This window comes from Ambystoma mexicanum, chromosome 11 (genome assembly GCF_040938575.1).
Source record: "Ambystoma mexicanum isolate Mex_15411 chromosome 11, UKY_AmexF1_1, whole genome shotgun sequence".
Lineage (NCBI taxonomy): Eukaryota > Metazoa > Chordata > Amphibia > Caudata > Ambystomatidae > Ambystoma > Ambystoma mexicanum.
In genome coordinates, this window is record NC_090934.1 from 824,655,105 (window position 1) to 824,669,170 (window position 14,066).

A 14,066-nucleotide genomic window follows, 5' to 3' on the forward strand; every position below is an offset into this window, starting at 1 on the left:
ACCAATTGCGCCACAGAGACTCACTGGCATGTGTGTTCTGCCTTTGGCCTGATTGCATTGCTATTTTTTTCTGATTGGCAGAAAACCTGAACTTTTTTCTTAAAAAGGCATGCCTCTCGTAGCACTGCAGTGCATTAGACTGCTCCCTTGCTTCCCTGAGTCCCCAAATACACAACCACCTTGGGCACAATAGAAGACACATTCCAGCAGATTTAGCAAGAGTGCACCAAGGTTTCTATATGTAGGTACCTTGCTGAGAAGCAAGACCTGCAGTTGCATTCTTCTGTTAAAAGAGGGCAGCAGAGTGCACCAAGAGAACTTGGGGGAAGTAGCTTATGTTAACTACTTGCCATGCTCTTTATAGATCCCTCTGTTTGACTGGGTGAATTCTAATTTCTGGGGTAGAGTAAGCAATTTTTGGATCTAGATGCTGTGCGCAACAGGAATGCTATATACTGCACTGTACTGCTACTGAAAAGTTACCAATTTTACAGGATGTTCAGGTAAGCTTTGTTTCAGAAAACAACTTGCTAGAGGCACTAAAACAGATTACTGGGACAAAGGAAGAGGGTTTGGGGATTAGCACATCTCCTATGAAAGGTACAGTCACGCCCGAGACAACTCTGAGTGTCACCTCAAATTCTAAGAAATGCAAACTAGGGACCTACGCTTTTTATTGCCAGTGGATCTTTGTGTTTCAGACAAATGTGCACGCCTCCCAGAGCCCCTTGCAATGCACTTAGGGAAATGGGGGAAGGTGCTGTGGAGCCCTCTCGCTGACAATGTCTCTCTTGTCTATAATGTATCTATGAGAGAGAGAGAAATAGGCAATGCGAGAGTGAAAAAGTAAAATGGAAATGTGTCTACTGAGACCAGTATAAGGGGAAATCCTCACAATCCAGGACCGACAGTTGATTGGGAGGGCGCTTACAGGTTTCCGACACCAGACCGGTACCTGAACTCACAAACCCAAACTGCAAAGTGATGGGCATTGCCACTAGACTGCCGACCCCCTTTCGGGGCCCCAGCATATATCCTTTAGTCACACCTAGAGTTCCCAGGACAGTGCAGCATTCAGCGATTACACGAAAATATTTACAGCGCTAGGAGGCCATGCAAATGGCAGAGGTATGCTTTACAAAGCCCACGTAGCGTGCACAAAACAGCACATCAGTCAGGCCCACTTGAAGAGATGGTAAAGAGGAAACACTTCTGCTGCATTAAGTAAAACATAGAGATTGGCCTGCTTTAAAGGTTGACCATGTCCTTCATGGGTGTCTGTCAATATGATACTTCCCTGCTGCAAAGCTTACATTCGAAACGCCAGAACAACTAGGCCCAGAGCACAAAGATGCAGTCAGGTTGAAATAACGAGATACTGAAGAGCAATTTTGTATTTCAGAGTGGGAAAAGCAAATATGACCCCGACGTGATTTGAACACGCAACTTTCTGATCTGGAGTCAGACGCGCTACCATTGCGCCACGAGGTCCTTTGCAGTCCACCTGGTGTGTCTGATGACAGAATAAAGGTAGGAGACGTACATGCACCTGCAGAGACTCATTGCTTCTTTAAGTAGACTGGCTAGGATAGCTTCCTTCTGTGCATCAGTACACGCTGCAGCCAAACCCTTCCCATGAAGTCTTGATGTTTATGAATTGAATGGCAAGTTTTGAAAAACTAAAGCAAGCGAGAAGAATTGCTTGCAGTTTATTGGACGTCAGCAGGCAGACCTGTGAGAGGTAAACAGAAGTTCATAGTTGGTCAAGCTGAATTTTTGAGCCGAAATGCATCGTCCCTGGGTGGGCTTGAACCACCAACCTTTCGGTTAACAGCCGGACGCGCTAACCGATTGCGCCACAGAGACTTATGCAGTGCTTACACTGGGGCCTGATTGGTGTGCTGTTTGCTTATGCTTCCCAGGCAACCTGAAAACATTTCTAAAATAGCTCTATTTCCCACAGCAAATCAGGGTATCAAGCACTTCCCTACCTCCCCTAATCCACAAACACAGGGGATTTAGTAGAGGACAGAGCCCATCAACAGTGCACCAAATGTCCTCTGTGTAGGCATAACTTGCTATGAGGAGAAAGCCACAGTTGCGCACTTGTGTTAAAAGGGGACAGTAGGCTGAACCCAGAGAACACGGGAGAAATGACTCAGGATTACTAAGTGGAACTCTCTGTGTCTTTGTGCCAAAAACAGCAGCGTCTTTTCGGTTAACAGCCGAACGCGCTAACCAATTGCGCCACAGAGACTCACTGACATGTGTTTTCTGCCTTTATCCTGATTGCATTGCTATTTTTTTCTGATTGGCAGAAAACCTGAACTTTTTTCTGAAAAAGGCATGCCTCTCTTAGCACTGCAGTACATTAGACTGCTCCCTTGCTTCCCTGAGTCCCCAAATACACAACCACCTTGGGCACAATAGAAGACACATTCCAGCAGATTTAGCAAGAGTGCACCAAGGTTTCTATATGTAGGTACCTTGCTGAGAAGCAAGACCTGCAGTTGCATTCTTCTGTTAAAAGAGGGCAGCAGAGTGCACCAAGAGAACTTGGGGGAAGTAGCTTATGTTAACTACTTGCCATGCTCTCTCTAGATCCCTCTGTTTGACTGGGTGAATTCTAATTTCTGGGGTAGAGTAAGCAATTTTTGGATCTAGATGCTGTGCGCAACAGGAATGCCATATACTGCACTGTACTGCTACTGAAAAGTTACCAATTTTACAGGATGTTCAGGTAAGCTTTGTTTCAGAAAACAACTTGCTAGAGGCAGTAAGACAGATTACTGGGACAAAGGAAGAGGGTTTGGGGATTAGCACATCTCCTATGAAAGGTACAGTCACGCCCGAGACAACTCTGAGTGTCACCTCAAATTCTAAGAAATGCAAACTAGGGACCTACGCTTTTTATTGCCAGTGGATCTTTGTGTTTCAGACAAATGTGCACGGCTCCCAGAGCCCCATGCAATGCACTTAGGGAAATGGGGGAAGGTGCTGTGCAACCCTCTCGCTGACAATGTCTCTCTTGTCTATAATGTATCTATGAGAGAGAGAGAAATAGGCAATGCGAGAGTGAAAAAGTAAAATGGAAATGTGTCTACTGAGACCAGTATAAGGGGAAATCCTCACAATCCAGGACCGACAGTTGATTGGGAGGGCGCTTACAGGTTTCCGACACCAGACCGGTACCTGAACTTACAAACCCAAACTGCAAAGTGATGGGCATTGCCACTAGACTGCCGACCCCCTTTCGGGACCCCAGCATATATCCTTTAGTCACACCTAGAGTTCCCAGGACAGTGCAGCATTCAGCGATTACACGAAAATATTGACAGCGCTAGGAGGCCATGCAAATGGCAGAGGTATGCTTTACAAAGCCCACGTAGCGTGCACAAAACAGCACATCAGTCAGGCCCACTTGAAGAGATGGTAAAGAGGAAATACTTCTGCTGCATCCAGTAAAACATAGAGATTGGCGCGCTTTAAAGCTTGACCATGTCCTTCATGGGTGTCTGTCAATATGATACTTCCCTGCTGCAAAGTTTACATTCGAAACGCCAGAACAACTAGGCCCAGAGCACAAAGATGCAGTCAGGTTGAAATAACGAGATACTGAAGATCAATTTTATATTTCAGACTGGGAAAAGCAAATATGCCCCCGACGTGATTTGAACACGAAACCTTCTGATCTGGAGTCAGACGCGCTACCATTGCGCTACGAGGTCCTTGCAGTGTGTCTGATGACAGAATACAGGTAGGAGACGTACATGCACCTGCAGAGCCTCATTGCTTCTTTAAGTAGACTGGCTAGGATAGCTTCCTTCTGTGCATCAGTACACGCTGCAGCCAAACCCTTCCCATGAAGTCTTGATGTTTATGAATTGACTGGCAAGTTTTGAAAAACTAAAGCAAGCGAGAAGAATTGCTTGCAGTTTATTGGATTTTTTGGACGTCAGCAGACGAGACCTGCGAGAGGTAAACAGAAGTCCATAGTTGGTCACGCTGAATTTTTGAGCCAAAATGCACCGTCCCTGGGTGGGCTTGAACCACCAACCTTAACAGCCGAACGCGCTAACCGATTGCGCCACAGAGACTCATGCAGTTCTTACACAGGGGCCTGATTGGTGTGCTGTTTGCTTATGCTTCCCAGGCAACCTGAAAATATTTCTAAAATAGCTCTTTTTCCCACAGCAAATCAGGGTATCAAGCACTTCCCTACCTCCCCTAATCCACAAACACAGGGGATTTAGTAGAGGACAGAGCCCATCAACAGTGCACCAAATGCCCTCTGTGTAGGCATAACTTGCTATGAGGATAAAGCCACAGTTGCACACTTGTGTTAAAAGGGGACAGTAGGCTGAACCCAGAGAACACGGGAGAAATGACTCAGGTTTACTGAGTGGAACACTCTGTGTCTTTGTGCCAAAAACAGCAGCGTCTTTTCGGTTAACAGCCGAACGCGCTAACCAATTGCACCACAGAGACTCACTGGCATGTGTGTTCTGCCTTTGGCCTGATTGCATTGCTATTTTTTTCTGATTGGCAGAAAACCTGAACTTTTTTCTGAAAAAGGCATGCCTCTCTTAGCACTGCAGTGCATTAGACTGCTCCCTTGCTTCCCTGAGCCCCCAAATACACAACCACCCTGGGCACAATAGAAGACACATTCCAGCAGATTTAGCAAGAGTGCACCAAGGATTCTATATGTAGGTACCTTGCTGAGAAGCAAGACCTGCAGTTGCATTCTTCTGTTAAAAGAGGGCAGCAGAGTGCACCAAGAGAACTTGGGGGAAGTAGCTTATGTTAACTACTTGCCATGCTCTTTATAGATCCCTCTGTTTGACTGGGTGAATACTAATTTCTGGGGTAGAGTAAGCAATTTTTGGATCTAGTTGCTGTGCGCAACAGGAATGCTATATACTGCACTGTACTGCTACTGAAAAGTTACCAATTTTACAGGATGTTCAGGTAAGCTTTGTTTCAGAAAACAACTTGCTAGAGGCCCTAGGACAGATTACTGGGACAAAGGAAGAGGGTTTGGGGATTAGCACATCTCCTATGAAAGGTACAGTCACGCCCAAGACAACTCTGAGTGTCACCTCAAATTCTAAGAAATGCAAACTAGGGACCTACGCTTTTTATTGCCAGTGAATCTTTGTGGTTCAGACAAATGTGCACGCCTCCCAGAGCCCCTTGCAATGCACTTAGGGAAAGGGGGGAAGGTGCTGTGAAGCCCTCTCGCTGACAATGTCTCTCTTGTCTATAATGTAACTATGAGAGAGAGAGAAATAGGCAATGCGAGAGTGAAAAAGTAAAATGGAAATGTGTCTACTGAGACCAGTATAAGGGGAAATCCTCACAATCCAGGACCGACAGTTGATTGGGAGGGCGCTTACAGGTTTCCGACACCAGACCGGTACCTGAACTCACAAACCCAAACTGCAAAGTGATGGGCATTGCCACTAGACTGCCGACCCCCTTTCGGGGCCCCAGCATATATCCTTTAGTCACACCTAGAGTTCCCAGGACAGTGCAGCATTCAGCGATTACACGAAAATATTGACAGCGCTAGGAGGCCATGCAAATGGCAGAGGTATGCTTTACAAAGCCCACGTAGCGTGCACACAACAGCACATCAGTCAGGCCCACTTGAAGAGATGGTAAAGAGGAAATACTTCTGCTGCATCCAGTAAAACATAGAGATTGGCCTGCTTTAAAGGTTGACCATGTCCTTCATGGGTGTCTGTCAATATGATACTTCCCTGCTGCAAAGCTTACATTCGAAACGCCAGAACAACTAGGCCCAGAGCACAAAGATGCAGTCAGGTTGAAATAACGAGATACTGAATAGCAATTTTGTATTTCAGAGTGGGAAAAGCAAATATGACCCCGACGTGATTTGAACACGCAATCTTCTGACCTGGAGTCAGACGTGCTACCATTGCGCCACGAGGTCCTTGTGGCAGTTCACCTGGTGTGTCTGATGACAGAATAAAGGTAGGAGACGTACATGGACCTGCAGAGCCTCATTGCTTCTTTAAGTAGACTGGCTAGGATAGCTTCCTTCTGTGCATCAGTACACGCTGCAGCCAAACCCTTCCCATGAAGTCTTGATGTTTATGAATTGAATGGCAAGTTTTGAAAAACTAAAGCAAGCGAGAAGAATTGCTTGCAGTTTATTGGATTTTTTGGACGTCAGCAGACGAGACCTGCGAGAGGTAAACAGAAGTTCATAGTTGGTCATGCTGAATTTTTGAGCCAAAATGCATCGTCCCTGGGTGGGCTTGAACCACCAACCTTTCGGTTAACAGCCAAACGCGCTAACCGATTGCGCCACAGAGACTCATGCAGTGCTTACACTGGGGCCTGATTGGTGTGCTGTTTGCTTATGCTCCCCAAGCAACCTGAAAATATTTCTAAAATAGCTCTATTTCCCACAGCAAATCAGGGTATGAAGTACTTCCCTACCTCCCGTAATCCACAAACACAAGGGATTTAGTAGAGGACAGAGCCCATCAACAGTGCACCAAATGCCCTCTGTGTAGGCATAACTTGCTATGAGGAGAAAGCCACAGTTGCGCACTTGTGTTAAAAGGGGACAGTAGGCTGAACCCAGAGAACACGGGAGAAATGACTCAGGTTTACTGAGTGGAACACTCTGTGTCTTTGTGCCCAAAACAGCAGTGTCTTTTCGGTTAACAGCCGAACGCGCTAACCAATTGCGCCACAGAGACTCACTGGCATGTGTGTTCTGCCTTTGGCCTGATTGCATTGCTATTTTTTTCTGATTGGCAGAAAACCTGAACTTTTTTCTGAAAAAGGCATGCCTCTCGTAGCACTGCAGTGCATTAGACTGCTCCCTTGCTTCCCTGAGTCCCCAAATACACAACCACCTTGGGCACAATAGAAGACACATTCCAGCAGATTTAGCAAGAGTGCACCAAGGTTTCTATATGTAGGTACCTTGCTGAGAAGCAAGACCTGCAGTTGCATTCTTCTGTTAAAAGAGGGCAGCAGAGTGCACCAAGAGAACTTGGGGGAAGTAGCTTATGTTAACTACTTGCCATGCTCTCTCTAGATCCCTCTGTTTGACTGGGTGAATTCTAATTTCTGGGGTAGAGTAAGCAATTTTTGGATCTAGATGCTGTGCGCAACAGGAATGCCATATACTGCACTGTACTGCTACTGAAAAGTTACCAATTTTACAGGATGTTCAGGTAAGCTTTGTTTCAGAAAACAACTTGCTAGAGGCAGTAAGACAGATTACTGGGACAAAGGAAGAGGGTTTGGGGATTAGCACATCTCCTATGAAAGGTACAGTCACGCCCGAGACAACTCTGAGTGTCACCTCAAATTCTAAGAAATGCAAACTAGGGACCTACGCTTTTTATTGCCAGTGGATCTTTGTGTTTCAGACAAATGTGCACGCCTCCCAGAGCCCCATGCAATGCACTTAGGGAAATGGGGGAAGGTGCTGTGCAACCCTCTCGCTGACAATGTCTCTCTTGTCTATAATGTATCTATGAGAGAGAGAGAAATAGGCAATGCGAGAGTGAAAAAGTAAAATGGAAATGTGTCTACTGAGACCAGTATAAGGGGAAATCCTCACAATCCAGGACCGACAGTTGATTGGGAGGGCGCTTACAGGTTTCCGACACCAGACCGGTACCTGAACTCACAAACCCAAACTGCAAAGTGATGCCCATTGCCACTAGACTGCCGACCCCCTTTCGGGGCCCCAGCATATATCCTTTAGTCACACCTAGAGTTCCCAGGACAGTGCAGCATTCAGCGATTACACGAAAATATTGACAGCGCTAGGAGGCCATGCAAATGGCAGAGGTATGCTTTACAAAGCCCACGTAGCGTGCACAAAACAGCACATCAGTCAGGCCCACTTGAAGAGATGGTAAAGAGGAAATACTTCTGCTGCATCCAGTAAAACATAGAGATTGGCCTGCTTTAAAGCTTGACCATGTCCTTCATGGGTGTCTGTCAATATGATACTTCCCTGCTGCAAAGTTTACATTCGAAACGCCAGAACAACTAGGCCCAGAGCACAAAGATGCAGTCAGGTTGAAATAACGAGATACTGAAGATCAATTTTATATTTCAGACTGGGAAAAGCAAATATGACCCCGACGTGATTTGAACACGAAACCTTCTGATCTGGAGTCAGACGCGCTACCATTGCGCTACGAGGTCCTTGCGGCAATCCACCTGGTGTGTCTGATGACAGAATAAAGGTAGGAGACGTACATGCACCTGCAGTGCCTCATTGCTTCTTTAAGTAGACTGGCTAGGATAGCTTCCTTCTGTGCATCAGTACACGCTGCAGCCAAACCCTTCCCATGAAGCCTTGATGTTTATGAATTGAATGGCAAGTTTTGAAAAACTAAAGCAAGCGAGAAGAATTGCTTGCAGTTTATTGGATTTTTTGGACGTCAGCAGACGAGACCTGCGAGAGGTAAACAGAAGTCCATAGTTGGTCACGCTGAATTTTTGAGCCAAAATGCACCGTCCCTGGGTGGGCTTGAACCACCAACCTTAACAGGCGAACGCGCTAACCGATTGCGCCACAGAGACTCATGCAGTTCTTACACAGGGGCCTGATTGGTGTGCTGTTTGCTTATGCTTCCCAGGCAACCTGAAAATATTTCTAAAATAGCTCTATTTCCCACAGCAAATCAGGGTATCAAGCACTTCCCTACCTCCCCTAATCCACAAACACAGGGGATTTAGTAGAGGACAGAGCCCATCAACAGTGCACCAAATGTCCTCTGTATAGGCATAACTTGCTATGAGGAGAAAGCCACAGTTGCGCACTTGTGTTAAAAGGGGACAGTAGGCTGAACCCAGAGAACACGGGAGAAATGACTCAGGTTTACTGAGTGGAACACTCTGTGTCTTTGTGCCAAAAACAGCAGCGTCTTTTCGGTTAACAGCCGAACGCGCTAACCAATTGCGCCACAGAGACTCACTGGCATGTGTGTTCTGCCTTTGGCCTGATTGCATTGCTATTTTTTTCTGATTGGCAGAAAACCTGAACTTTTTTCTGAAAAAGGCATGCCTCTCTTAGCACTGCAGTGCATTAGACTGCTCCCTTGCTTCCCTGAGTCCCCAAATACACAACCACCTTGGGCACAATAGAAGACACATTCCAGCAGATTTAGCAAGAGTGCACCAAGGATTCTATATGTAGGTACCTTGCTGAGAAGCAAGACCTGCAGTTGCATTCTTCTGTTAAAAGTGGGCAGCAGAGTGCACCAAGAGAACTTGGGGGAAGTAGCTTATGTTAACTACTTGCCATGCTCTTTATAGATCCCTCTGTTTGACTGGGTGAATTCTAATTTCTGGGGTAGAGTAAGCAATTTTTGGATCTAGATGCTGTGCGCAACAGGAATGCTATATACTGCACTGTACTGCTACTGAAAAGTTACCAATTTTACAGGATGTTCAGGTAAGCTTTGTTTCAGAAAACAACTTGCTAGAGGCAGTAAGACAGATTACTGGGACAAAGGAAGAGGGTTTGGGGATTAGCACATCTCCTATGAAAGGTACAGTCACGCCCGAGACAACTCTGAGTGTCACCTCAAATTCTAAGAAATGCAAACTAGGGACCTACACTTTTTATTGCCAGTGGATCTTTGTGTTTCAGACAAATGTGCACGCCTCCCAGAGCCCCTTGCAATGCACTTAGGGAAAGGGGGGAAGGTGCTGTGAAGCCCTCTCGCTGACAATGTCTCTCTTGTCTATAATGTAACTATGAGAGAGAGAGAAATAGGCAATGCGAGAGTGAAAAAGTAAAATGGAAATGTGTCTACTGAGACCAGTATAAGGGGAAATCCTCACAATCCAGGACCGACAGTTGATTGGGAGGGCGCTTACAGGGTTCCGACACCAGACCGGTACCTGAACTCACAAACCCAAACTGCAAAGTGATGCCCATTGCCACTAGACTGCCGACCCCCTTTCGGGGCCCCAACATATATCCTTTAGTCACACCTAGAGTTCCCAGGACAGTGCAGCATTCAGCGATTACACGAAAATATTGACAGCGCTAGGAGGCCATGCAAATGGCAGAGGTATGCTTTACAAAGCCCACGTAGCGTGCACAAAACAGCACATCAGTCAGGCCCACTTGAAGAGATGGTAAAGAGGAAATACTTCTGCTGCATCCAGTAAAACATAGAGATTGGCCTGCTTTAAAGGTTGACCATGTCCTTCATGGGTGTCTGTCAATATGATACTTCCCTGCTGCAAAGCTTACATTCGAAACGCCAGAACAACTAGGCCCAGATCACAAAGATGCAGTCAGGTTGAAATAACGAGATACTGAAGAGCAATTTTGTATTTCAGAGTGGGAAAAGGAAGTATGACCCCGACGTGATTTGAACACGAAACCTTCTGATCTGGAGTCAGACGCGCTACCATTGCGCCACGAGGTCCTTGTGGCAGTCCACCTGGTGTGTCTGATGACAGAATAAAGGTAGGAGACGTACATGCACCTGCAGAGCCTCATTGCTTCTTTAGGTAGACTGGCTAGGATAGCTTCCTTCTGTGCATCAGTACACGCTGCAGCCAAACCCTTCCCATGAAGTCTTGATGTTTATGAATTGAATGGCGAGTTTTGAAAAACTAAAGCAAGCGAGAAGAATTGCTTACAGTTTATTGGATTTTTTGGACGTCACCAGACGAGACCTGCGAGAGGTAAACAGAAGTTCATAGTTGGTCATGCTGAATTTTTGAGCCAAAATGCATCGTCCCTGGGTGGGCTTGAACCACTATCCTTTCGGTTAACAGCCGAACGCGCTAACTGATTGCGCCACAGAGACTCATGCAGTGCTTACACTGGGGCCTGATTGGTGTGCTGTTTGCTTATGCTTCCCAGGCAACCTGAAAATATTTCTAAAATAGCTCTATTTCCCACAGCAAATCAGGGTATCAAGCACTTCCCTACCTCCCCTAATCCACAAACACAGGGGATTTAGTAGAGGACAGAGCCCATCAACAGTGCACCAAATGTCCTCTGTGTAGGCATAACTTGCTATGAGGAGAAAGCCACAGTTGCGCACTTGTGTTAAAAGGGGACAGTAGGCTGAACCCAGAGAACATGGGAGAAATGACTCAGGTTTACTGAGTGGAACACTCTGTGTCTTTGTGCCAAAAACAGCAGCGTCTTTTCGGTTAACAGCCGAACGCGCTAACCAATTGTGCCACAGAGACTCACTGGAATGTGTGTTCTGCCTTTGGCCTGATTGCATTGCTATTTATTTCTGATTGGCAGAAAACCTGAACTTTTTTCTGAAAAAGGCATGCCTCTCTTAGCACTGCAGTGCATTAGACTGCTCCCTTGCTTCCCTGAGTCCCCAAATACACAACCACCTTGGGCACAATAGAAGACACATTCCAGCAGATTTAGCAAGAGTGCACCAAGGTTTCTATATGTAGGTACCTTGCTGAGAAGCAAGACCTGCAGTTGCATTCTTCTGTTAAAAGAGGGCAGCAGAGTGCACCAAGAGAACTTGGGGGAAGTAGCTTATGTTAACTACTTGCCATGATCTTTATAGATCCCTCTGTTTGACTGGGTGAATTCTAATTTCTGGGGTAGAGTAAGCAATTTTTGGATCTAGATGCTGTGCGCAACAGGAATGCTATATACTGCACTGTACTGCTACTGAAAAGTTACCAATTTTACAGGATGTTCAGGTAAGCTTTGTTTCAGAAAACAACATGCTAGAGGCCCTAGGACAGATTACTGGGACAAAGGAAGAGGGTTTGGGGATTAGCACATCTCCTATGAAAGGTACAGTCACGCCCGAGACAACTCTGAGTGCCTCCTCAAATTCTAAGAAATGCGAACTGGGGTCCTACGCCTTTTATTGCCAGTGGATCTTTGTGTTTCAGACAAATGTGCACGCCTCCCAGAGCCCCTTGCAATGCACTTAGGGAAATGGGGGAAGGTGCTGTGCAACCCTCTCGCTGACAATGTCTCTCTTGTCTATAATGTATCTATGAGAGAGAGAGAAATAGGCAATGCGAGAGTGAAAAAGTAAAATGGAAATGTGTCTACTGAGACCAGTATAAGGGGAAATCCTCACAATCCAGGACCGACAGTTGATTGGGAGGGCGCTTACAGGTTTCCTACACCAGACCGGTACCTGAACTCACAAACCCAAACTGCAAAGTGATGGGCATTGCCACTAGACTGCCGACCCCCTTTCGGGGCCCCAGCATATATCGTTTAGTCACACCTAGAGTTCCCAGGACAGTGCAGCATTCAGCGATTACACGAAAATATTGACAGCGCTAGGAGGCCATGCAAATGGCAGAGGTATGCTTTACAAAGCCCACGTAGCGTGCACAAAACAGCACATCAGTCAGGCCCACTTGAAGAGATGGTAAAGAGGAAATACTTCTGCTGCATCCAGTAAAACATAGAGATTGGCCTGCTTTAAAGGTTGACCATGTCCTTCATGGGTGTCTGTCAATATGATACTTCCCTGCTGCAAAGTTTACATTCGAAACGCCAGAACAACTAGGCCCAGAGCACAAAGATGCAGTCAGGTTGAAATAACGAGATACTGAAGAGCAATTTTATATTTCAGAGTGGGAAAAGCAAATATGCCCCCGACGTGATTTGAACACGCAACCTTCTGATCTGGAGTCAGACGTGCTACCATTGCGCCACGAGGTCCTTCTGGCAATCCACCTGGTGTGTCTGATGACAGAATAAAGGTAGGAGACGTACATGCACCTGCAGAGCCTCATTGCTTCTTTAAGTAGACTGGCTAGGATAGCTTCCTTCTGTGCATCAGTACACGCTGCAGCCAAACCCTTCCCATGAAGTCTTGATGTTTATGAATTGAATGGCAAGTTTTGAAAAACTAAAGCAAGCGAGAAGAATTGCTTGCAGTTTATTGGATTTTTTGGACGTCAGCAGACGAGACCTGCGAGAGGTAAACAGAAGTCCATAGTTGGTCACGCTGAATTTTTGAGCCAAAATGCACCGTCCCTGGGTGGGCTTGAACCACCAACCTTTCGGTTAACAGCCGAAAGCGCTAACCGATTGCGCCACAGAGACTCATGCAGTTCTTACACAGGGGCCTGATTGGTGTGCTGTTTGCTTATGCTTCCCAGGCAACCTGAAAATATTTCTAAAATAGCTCTTTTTCCCACAGCAAATCAGGGTATCAAGCACTTCCCTACCTCCCCTAATCCACAAACACAGGGGATTTAGTAGAGGACAGAGCCCATCAACAGTGCACCAAATGTCCTCTGTGTAGGCATAACTTGCTATGAGGATAAAGCCACAGTTGCGCACTTGTGTTAAAAGGGGACAGTAGGCTGAACCCAGAGAACACGGGAGAAATGACTCAGGTTTACTGAGTGGAACACTCTGTGTCTTTGTGCCAAAAACAGCAGCGTCTTTTCGGTTAACAGCCGAACGCGCTAACCAATTGCACCACAGAGACTCACTGGCATGTGTGTTCTGCCTTTGGCCTGATTGCATTGCTATTTTTTTCTGATTGGCAGAAAACCTGAACTTTTTTCTGAAAAAGGCATGCCTCTCTTAGCACTGCAGTGCATTAGACTGCTCCCTTGCTTCCCTGAGTCCCCAAATACACAACCACCCTGGGCACAATAGAAGACACATTCCAGCAGATTTAGCAAGAGTGCACCAAGGATTCTATATGTAGGTACCTTGCTTAGAAGCAAGACCTGCAGTTGCATTCTTCTGTTAAAAGAGGGCAGCAGAGTGCACCAAGAGAACTTGGGGGAAGTAGCTTATGTTAACTACTTGCCATGCTCTTTATAGATCCCTCTGTTTGACTGGGTGAATTCTAATTTCTGGGGTAGAGTAAGCAATTTTTGGATCTAGTTGCTGTGCGCAACAGGAATGCTATATACTGCACTGTACTGCTACTGAAAAGTTACCAATTTTACAGGATGTTCAGGTAAGCTTTGTTTCAGAAAACAACTTGCTAGAGGCACTAAAACAGATTACTGGGACAAAGGAAGAGGGTTTGGGGATTAGCACATCTCCTATGAAAGGTACAGTC

The 14,066-nt window shown here is 46.2% G+C and overlaps 8 non-coding genes across 8 annotated transcripts; all 8 read right to left on the reverse strand.

Moving 5' to 3' along the window:
• Positions 1-1,419: 1,419 nt before the first annotated feature.
• TRNAW-CCA (transfer RNA tryptophan (anticodon CCA)) lies at positions 1,420-1,491 on the reverse strand. The gene has a single exon. It is a non-coding gene; the product is annotated as a tRNA-Trp (tRNA).
• Positions 1,492-1,792: 301 nt separating this feature from the next.
• Positions 1,793-1,866, reverse strand: TRNAN-GUU (transfer RNA asparagine (anticodon GUU)). The gene has a single exon. It is a non-coding gene; the product is annotated as a tRNA-Asn (tRNA).
• A 1,790-nt stretch (positions 1,867-3,656) lies between these two features.
• Positions 3,657-3,728, reverse strand: TRNAW-CCA (transfer RNA tryptophan (anticodon CCA)). Its single transcript has one exon. It is a non-coding gene; the product is annotated as a tRNA-Trp (tRNA).
• Positions 3,729-6,272: 2,544 nt separating this feature from the next.
• Positions 6,273-6,346, reverse strand: TRNAN-GUU (transfer RNA asparagine (anticodon GUU)). The gene has a single exon. It is a non-coding gene; the product is annotated as a tRNA-Asn (tRNA).
• Positions 6,347-8,136: 1,790 nt separating this feature from the next.
• On the reverse strand, positions 8,137-8,208 carry TRNAW-CCA (transfer RNA tryptophan (anticodon CCA)). The gene has a single exon. It is a non-coding gene; the product is annotated as a tRNA-Trp (tRNA).
• A 2,171-nt stretch (positions 8,209-10,379) lies between these two features.
• TRNAW-CCA (transfer RNA tryptophan (anticodon CCA)) lies at positions 10,380-10,451 on the reverse strand. The gene has a single exon. It is a non-coding gene; the product is annotated as a tRNA-Trp (tRNA).
• Positions 10,452-12,628: 2,177 nt separating this feature from the next.
• Positions 12,629-12,700, reverse strand: TRNAW-CCA (transfer RNA tryptophan (anticodon CCA)). The gene has a single exon. It is a non-coding gene; the product is annotated as a tRNA-Trp (tRNA).
• Positions 12,701-13,013: 313 nt separating this feature from the next.
• Positions 13,014-13,087, reverse strand: TRNAN-GUU (transfer RNA asparagine (anticodon GUU)). Its single transcript has one exon. It is a non-coding gene; the product is annotated as a tRNA-Asn (tRNA).
• Positions 13,088-14,066: the final 979 nt, after the last annotated feature.